A 9,054-nucleotide genomic window follows, 5' to 3' on the forward strand; every position below is an offset into this window, starting at 1 on the left:
CCTGATGAAAGACTCACATGGAGAGCATTTGAGCCAACCATATAGATAATAGAGTCTGGATATGATAGAGCTTGCTACACCCAGTGATCATAGCATGGTGCAGAGCACATGGCATTGAGATTACCACCATTCCAGTATGACCTCGACTCACCCCACGTTTATCTCTCACGTAGTGGGAGAATCATAGTGCTTCGACACGATCTATGGCCTCTATATATCAGACAGACTTGGATCACATCTCCCCTTTAGCAAAAGATGTCACACTAAAGAGATCATTTTCTCGCCATAATCGAGGACGGGTTCATACAGAGACCATGCTATATGGTCACCTACATGTTACGTAGTTCACGAGTGGCGATTGGTATCATCACATAGACTAGAGATAGAGGTGGGGCGAGCTCGTGACATTCCAAGGGAGGAGAGACTCTGTCGAGTATGTAGAGAGGAGGTGGAGAGTGAGGAGCATTTTATTTGTAGACTTAGAGCTTATGATGATATTAGAGGTAGATATGAGTCATTATTCAGAGGACAATCTACCTTCCGTGAGATCATGCACTCTTGAGATCAAAGATAGTTGGGGTGATACCTGCTAGAGATACAAATGCATAGAGATACACTTCTGTAGCCACATACAGAGACACATGTATGGGGGCGGGGGGAAGACAATCATAACTTACATATTTTTTCTAGAGGACCATCCCTCCACTCCTAGATTCACCGAGGGGAGTGACTGTCCATCAAGCTAAGATGAGCTAGGTCAGATGATGTCCATGTGTTATCGGATGCCAAGCCCCATGATTCCACCACAAATAAATCAATAGACCCGAGAGCCTTGAGCTAGTGAGGAGAGATGAGCAGGAGATCCAGACCCAAGAGCATTAAGCTATTGAGGAGAGAAGAGCCCAGATGATGGCTCACCCAAATGCGTTAATCCGAGTAGCACTTGCTCCCGATCATCCCATGGTACCACATTCTACACCCCCCTATTAGCACAAGATGGAGCTAGCTAGTTTGATGCATCCGCATGGTTGTACTACCTTGAGCATATAGACATGCACACATCCCTAGTACTAAAGCCCTGAGCATATAGACATGGTTGTGCCACCGTGAGCATATAAACATGCACACATCCCTAGTACTAAAAGCCCCCCCCCCCCCGGCCCACCATAGATCCCATCATACACCAAGGTTTTCTCTTTATTTTGTATCAGTTTGGATTGGTTTTTCTTTTCCAATAGATGGAAGACATACACATATGTATACTTGATTTGTCTTATAGGCTGACTTCGGCTTCACATAGACGTTAAACTCTCTCTCTCTTTCTCTCTCTCTCTCTCTCTCTCACACACACACACTCACACACACACACACACACACACACACACACACACACACACACACACACACACACACACACACAGGTCTCTTGAAACTATTCCTGCATTTAAAACTTCTCCTCATCTCTCTCTCTCTCTCACTCACACACACACACACACACACACACACACACACACACACACACACACACACACACACACACACACACACACACACACCCACCAATGAAACATCTATTCCATCCATCCCCATCATATACTCCCAGCTATCATGCTTCCATTAGAGCACCACATTGTTGGTACGGTTAGAGCACCATGATGTCCTTGATAGGAATCTCAAGAAGATTCATGGCTTTCAAACTACAAATTAAAAGGGATAGATAGTTTCCATTCTAAAGATGAAAGAACTTGCTATACTAATGCAACTTCTAGAGCTTCTCAAAATAGAAACTTTTACTTGTGGAAGGGGAGGCTAGTGGCTCTTTGTTATACTACCTCCTTAAAATAGCATCTACAACCAACTTTAAGAAGTCTAAGAGAGCTCCCCATAGGTTGATTATGATAGAGGGCCCATTTTCATAAGGGCTGTGCAACTGGCCCTTAATCCTTTAGTAGCCATAAAAAATAGTGCTTGCCATGTCTAATGCTTCTATAGAGCTACCCAACGCAGGTTTTGTGGAATGCAAACCAAATACCACCGGTTGTAAAGGCGAAAGGTGGAAATCGCAGTCACCACCGATCACCTCTGCATTTTGTGGAGGTGTGCAGTTTCTCTTGATTGTAGGGGATGGGGCCAACGGTAGTGTAAATACAACTAGGTGCTAAACCCTAAGAGCATGAGAGGAGAAACCATTGGGTGGGAATCACCAAAAGATATACGTAGTGTGTAGTGAGCCAACCCTTGCAATAGTGCAACTTGTTGTTAGTTGAGGCTCGATGGATTGTGTACCTAATGGATAAGAAGAGGTACTTACTATAGAACATAAACATTAGGTCCCCTTGCTTTAGAAGGATAATAGAGGCCAATGCATCTCCCTTCAATGTGAATATATATGGGAAAATGTATAAAATTTCATTCGAGTACATGTCCCGGGGTGGTCACTTTTTAGAATGTGTATGCTATCACGTGAGTTAACCGGAGAGAATTATTAAAAGATCAAAATGTATCAAAATGTATACATACAGAGGGGGGTGGGGTTTTTTTAAATAGGCACGTAATGTAAATATAGTATGTATATTGAGGTATTATTAATAACCTCTTGAACGCACGTGATATAGGAAGCTTTTGATAAGTGACCGCCCCGGGGTACATGTAATGTACGCATTTGGGAAAGTGTCAAAAGAAATGCTCATTTTGTTGATACCTCTATATCTTCTATCTTCCATGGAGTTCCTTGTTCAGCTCGTTTCTTTTCTCTCTCTCTCTCTCTCTCTCCCCCCCCCCCCAACAAACAATTCAGACCATGAGGAAAAGGGTTGAGCCAATGCACCACTTCAAAACATACAATCTATCTAGCCTTGCATGATAAGAAGATTGCTTATCATGGGAAAATGTGCAATCAAGAATTCCTTGCTTGATCAAAAATAAAAAATTCATGCTTATAGAATTATTCCACAAACTTGTTCACCAGCACGAATAGCATTGTGCCACATGGGATAAGATGCATGCATTCACTACAATTGAGCATGATATCTCACCATTAAAAATGCATTAGACAACCATCTATTTGTAAGATAAAATATCTGTAAAGTAGGATCTTGTAGTAAATGAAAGTAGAGAACAATGCAAACTAGACAAAAATGAGAACTTACAAATTTTCATCTCCAAGGTGATACAATGTGATGGCAGTGTCCACACACACAATCTTAAGGTAGAGCTTCGACAACTTAAGCTAATAGAGTATACAAGTTGTAGGGGCTGGATATTCACAGCATAGGATGCTTTGGCTCATGAAAATTGCCTCTATTTATAGTGTTTTACAAATCTAGTATGTTAGTGTATACAACATGGGTAGTGTTAACCATGACTTTGCCACATATGGCCACTAGCGACACCGGCCATTGACTAATCAGTCACTATCCCCCCACCAAAGATATGTGCACTAATCGATTCTCCTCATATCACTGCCTTCCAATGTGTAGCATACATTAAGGTGAGAAACATGCTAAGAGGCAATCATTCAATACATATTAACACCATTTTCCCACCCGATCATTATGTGACGATTGGTTAAAGTTCATTTCTAACCAACATGGATGTGCTAGAGATAGTAGAAGTGTTAATATACATGATATATATATACCCAAAATGACACAAACCAAAAAAATTCACGTTGAATTATATTCTTGAAGAATGACCACAACTTGTATATATTGCCGAAAAAGGCACCATCTTTGTAGGCTACAAAAATTGTATACAATTTTTAGGTTGTTTACAATTATCTTGATTTTCAACAACAAGAATTTTGTCTTTAGGGTTTGCTGACAAAGATGAAGGCAAATTTGTATCCTATATGCCTTTCCCTTTCTCATGTACATTTAACTGGTGATCATGATGAAACACTTGATTTTCCTTATTGACATTACCAATGGCCTTATCCAAAGGGGGATCCGTTGATAAAGGAGGGTGCAAGATATACTTTGGAACTTCTACTTTTGGGTGACTTTTCAGGGCAATTTAGGAGCCTCTTAACTTTTTCTAGGTGAGTCAACACCCTCGAGTAATGATCCCCATGGATACCCACACCCCTTAGGTGCCTTCTTCACATGCTACCATGAAGACTCACACGAAGAAGCACAAACATAGGCCAATGCCCATAAATCCCAACATCCTTCTCTTGGTTTTAACATCGTATCGATCATCAATTTTTGAGATTGTTTCTAGCTCTCTTTCTCTACGTGGTTTTGTCATTGATTCCAGATGTTTGTTCTTAAGTCTGTATGACTCACTGGCCTCACTCGCCTCAATATTGACTTTGGCTTTGCCCTTGTTAGTAGCATGGTGAGAATTGTGTGATTGGGAGCATCGTTAAACTCTTTGTGAAAGTCTTCTTCACGAATGTTTTGACTGTTCAGAAGCTTGATGCTCATCTGGTTCCTTGATGTGTGGGTTTGATTCTGTTTCCTTTCCTTGTGAACGTGGTTGAAGTTCAATAGACTCCTGCTCTAATGCTTGACAACTGTACTTATATAATCATTATCTTTAGTAGCCATTTTGGTGGTTCTCCTTCTTGGTGCTTGCAAGCATGGTGAATAGCTGACTAACTCTAATCCTTCCATTCTAGTGGATGTCCTTCCTTGTGCTTAAAGTATGGGATCCTGAATGAATTAAGTACCTATGCTTTGTTGTGAAAGGGAATAAGCACATTATCCCATCTTCTCATCTTGCTCCTAGTTTTGTCCATGACCCATTGAAACTTTTGCTTGTCAAAGATTCCTACCCCTAGTGGGGGCCCAAGGTGGAAAAACGCCATAACTTCCTTTAAAGATAATTTCACATGAGCAATAATTTCACATGAATTGTTCTTTGAAAGGGAGATCAATCTAGACTTCTCAATGTTGCATTTAGGTCACGAGGCTATGGAGAACATTTGAACTATCTGTTGCATCTTTATGAGAATCTGCAAGGTGGCTTTCTGGAATATCAATTAATCACCAACAAAGAGATTGGACAAGAGTTGCTTGTTATCTACTAGGAGAGAGAGTTCTTGAATATCCCCTTTCTCAATGCTTTTTTTGAGCATGGTAGAAAGGGGATGAGAGCCAATTGAAAAGAAAAAAGGGACCAAAGGCCATGCGAGATTTGCCTTTAGTGATGGTTTATTCCAAGAGGTCCGCTTCTATGGGTGCTATAGTTCTATTGATACTAATGAGCAGTGAGGCTCTTGCTTCTTTAACCACTTTTGATTGATAATTTGGTCGCTCTATGATACGGCTTAAGTGATCAAGCATTACACTTTCAATTATGTCCAGGTCATACACTTCATTTTCCTCATTGTTTGTGATTTTTGTGATGGTACCCCAATTTTGGTTTTAAGAGTTCTAAAGAAGTGCACTTGATTGTTGGCAGCCTCAGATTTGAGGTTAATCTCCCTAGATAATAATATTGCCTTTCTTAATTCTTGCAACAACTGTTGTTTGATAAGATTTACTTTTACTTCCAACCATCTCTTGTTCTTTGACTTTGTGGCTATCCCTTCTTGCTTTTTGATAGTTAGTTCTTTTTTTTTCTTCCTTAAGGCTTTGGTTCTTGTCCTCACAAACCTTCTTCATCCTCAGCCATGTTCTTTTTGTTATCTGAATACCCTAAGAAAGAGTGTCCCAAGCTCTTGGATTATCCATATATATATATATATATATATATATATATTGGTGTGCTAAGTGTTGTATTGAACACATTTCTAAAAAGTGGTTCCTTGAAGAGGTGTTTCCCCCCTATGACTAGCTTCCTCTTTTTTCCTTTAGGGCATTGATTTTTCTCCAATGACCAATCCCAATTTGATCAATATTGGCAAGTGATAAGATAAGTTATAGTGGGTATCAACCCTCATTTTAACTAATGAGGGTAGCAAATTAGCTTAATGGGAGAAGTAGCATCTATCTTGTCTAAAGACTTTGTTAGCATAATGAAGGCTTGTGTATGTAAAGGTCAACAAGTTATCCCATGGACCTATAGAACACAACTCCACCATTACCCACTTCGCACAGGCTTTCCCACTTGGAACTTTTGAATCCTATCAAGAAGCTAGATGGTCATGTCTTGTCTTTCCTAGACTTAACCATATTAAAATCCTCTCAATGTGGGAGTCTCTAAGATCCATTGACTCTCTCCTTGGCACTACAAGAGTTGTACACATTGATAATAGTTAGTGAATGCCCTGCCCATTTGATCTTCATGCCTAAGATTCTCCAAGAAGCATGATTCAGGACTACCTAAATCTCACGGTCTCTATTACAATGGTAAGAATTCCACTGAAGCCATCACTTCCTTCTCCAAAATATACTAGTTTCCTTAGCATTGCTTCCTACTATGTGATATTTATTTTATAGATAACGTTCCTCTCTTTCCTTACCGTATTGCAGAAAAGGGCATGTTGTTTGTAGGATTTTATGCCCTTCACATTCCATAAATAAAGCATGTCTCAACTTTAACTTCAGAAGGAAATTTTCTCAAGGTGCCGTAAAGAGTGTCTTAAGCATGGTGTGTGGAGACACTAGTGTAAAATGATTGGTGTGTCATTTTTTTTGGCAAGAAAGAGGATATGTATGATCTGTAAAAAGTTAACTCTCCCACCAAGGTCTTGAGAGTTTCCTCACCAAGGTTTATAGGGAAACGTTTCCAAATGCTAACTAGTTGATAGAGGCTAGAGAGAATTTCCTTGTTGGGGTCTATTGGGAAGTGTTGATAGAGGGGATGATTAGAGTTGTGTGGCACTTGCTCACCTATGGAAAACTGTTTATGTGGAAATGCATGCAACTATGTGAGGGACAAAAAAAATGCTTATGGAGAAGGAGTCATTGCATGTTGTAAGGAACGTGGAAACAAGAGGCCAAAGGGCCTATGAAAGTTCTGTGGCCCAAGGAATAAGAATATAAGCTACAAGGCTGAGCTTGCCTCAAGCGCCTCAAGCCCAATAGGGGTCAGGTGTCAAATTGAATGGGGATGAAATCTTGCTGATTGTGGTGCACATAGGGGGCTTAGTATTAGACGGGTCACCGTGACAGACGTCTATAACATAGCTATCTAGCACTAACATAATAATGTCAATACTCAAGGAAGTGACTTGGATAGGGTACAGAGACTCTTTGGGTTTGTCAACCCACAAGAAGTGAACCTAGCAAGAAAACATGTCAACTAAAAAAACTAACCACCACTCTTGAATCAAAGAATGACTAAATGGACTCGAATTGTCATGAAACTTTAAAGGAAACTGTATTAGGTCTGAGGAGACAAGTCTACAAGTCTTGTGGCCATCTGAAAAGGTATCAAAATCACAATACATCAAGTACCATGTCATAAAAATTACAACAAAACAACATAAATATGTCACCCTAAGATCCAATGGCACTCTCCTATGGCCAAAATGTCAAAAAATAGTGATTTAAGCACTCAAAATTGAAGATAAGACTCACAGATGCATAGTCGCAAACCAAAATAGACTTTGGGATGCTTACACTAAAAAAGAGTGAGAGACAAGGAACACAATGCAACTCTTGGAAGTGAATTTGGATTATCAATTCATGAGAAAAACGGATTACAAAGTGAAGCTGCTTGAAAGTCATACGCAGAGTTCTTCTATGTCCTCCAAAGATAATGTTCATAAAGATGCGTTCAAACAAAGGTTTTTGGCATATATACCTAGGGTTTTTCAAAATGGCCAATGGCCGGCTACTTGGGCTTCAAGTACATGATAAAATATTACAACTTAAAGTTTACAGTTTTAGGATCAAAATTACATAGGCTCATTTACAAGGATTCTTGAAAAAATAAGATATATTACATAAAAAATGTGTCTTGGACAAGGTGTGGCCAACTAGAAGGGTGCCTACAGCTGCATTAACCAAACTAGGTTTGGTCGACTAGGAGGGTGCCCGTCAGCTACATTGGCCAAATGTTCTTGAGCTGCCAAGTTCAACAAAGTAATCAAGACTTTGGAGAAGAGACAATTTGATAATTGAGGAGTTTTCACACTTGCATAAGGACCTGCAACGGCTAGGAAGGAGGGATTGTTTAACAAATGTAGCTGACAGGCACCCTCCTAGCCGGCCACACCTTGTCTAGACCACATTTTCGATGTAATATATCCTTTTTTTTTTAGAAGCCTTGTAAATGAGATTATGTAATTTTGATTCAAGACACGTAAACTCTGAGCTATAATATTTATCATTTACTTAAAGCCTAAGTAGCCAATCATTGGCCATTTCAAAAAACCCTAGGTATATAGGCCAAAAACCTTAGTTTGAACACATCTTTATGAACATTATCTTTGGAGGACATAGAAGAACTCTATGTATGACTATCAATGGCTTCACTTTTTAGTCCATTTTTCTCATGAATCGATAATCCAAATTCAGTTTTGAGAATTGCATTTATTTCCTTCTCTCTTGCTTTTTTTAATAATGTAAGCATTCCAAGTTCTGTTGTGGCTCATGACTACATGTTTTTTAGTCTTATCTTCACTTTTGAGTGCTTAAATCATTGTTTTTTGACATTTTGACCATAGGAGAGTGCTATTAGATTTAGGGTAACTTGTTTATGTTATTCTGCTGTAGTTTTTATGACCTCATACATGATGGATCATGATTTTGGTACCTTGTTAGATGGACACCAGACTTTGTAGACTTGTCCCCTTAGACCTAATATAGCTTCTTTTAAAGTTTCATGACAATTCGAGTCGCGTGATGACCTAGAGCAGTGAGATAGAACATAGGCATATTTTTTGATATGAGAGTGGTGGTTAACTTGTTGAGTTGACATGTTTGCTTGCTAGGTTCACTTCTTGAGGGCTGGCAACCTCAAAGAGTCTCCATACCCCATCCAAGTCACTTCTCTGAGTATTGACATTATTATGCTAGTGTCAGATATCTATGCTATATATGTATGTCATGGGAACCCGCTTACTCTTAGCGTGGCAAGAGCGAGCAAGATTGGACAGATTTGTTCCATGAAGGACTCCACAAGTGTGTTGTATCAGTGCTATGGGGCTAGAGATATAGA

This window comes from Adiantum capillus-veneris, chromosome 21 (assembly GCF_014529385.1).
Source record: "Adiantum capillus-veneris isolate H3 chromosome 21, ASM1452938v2, whole genome shotgun sequence".
Taxonomy (NCBI): Eukaryota; Viridiplantae; Streptophyta; class Polypodiopsida; order Polypodiales; family Pteridaceae; genus Adiantum; species Adiantum capillus-veneris.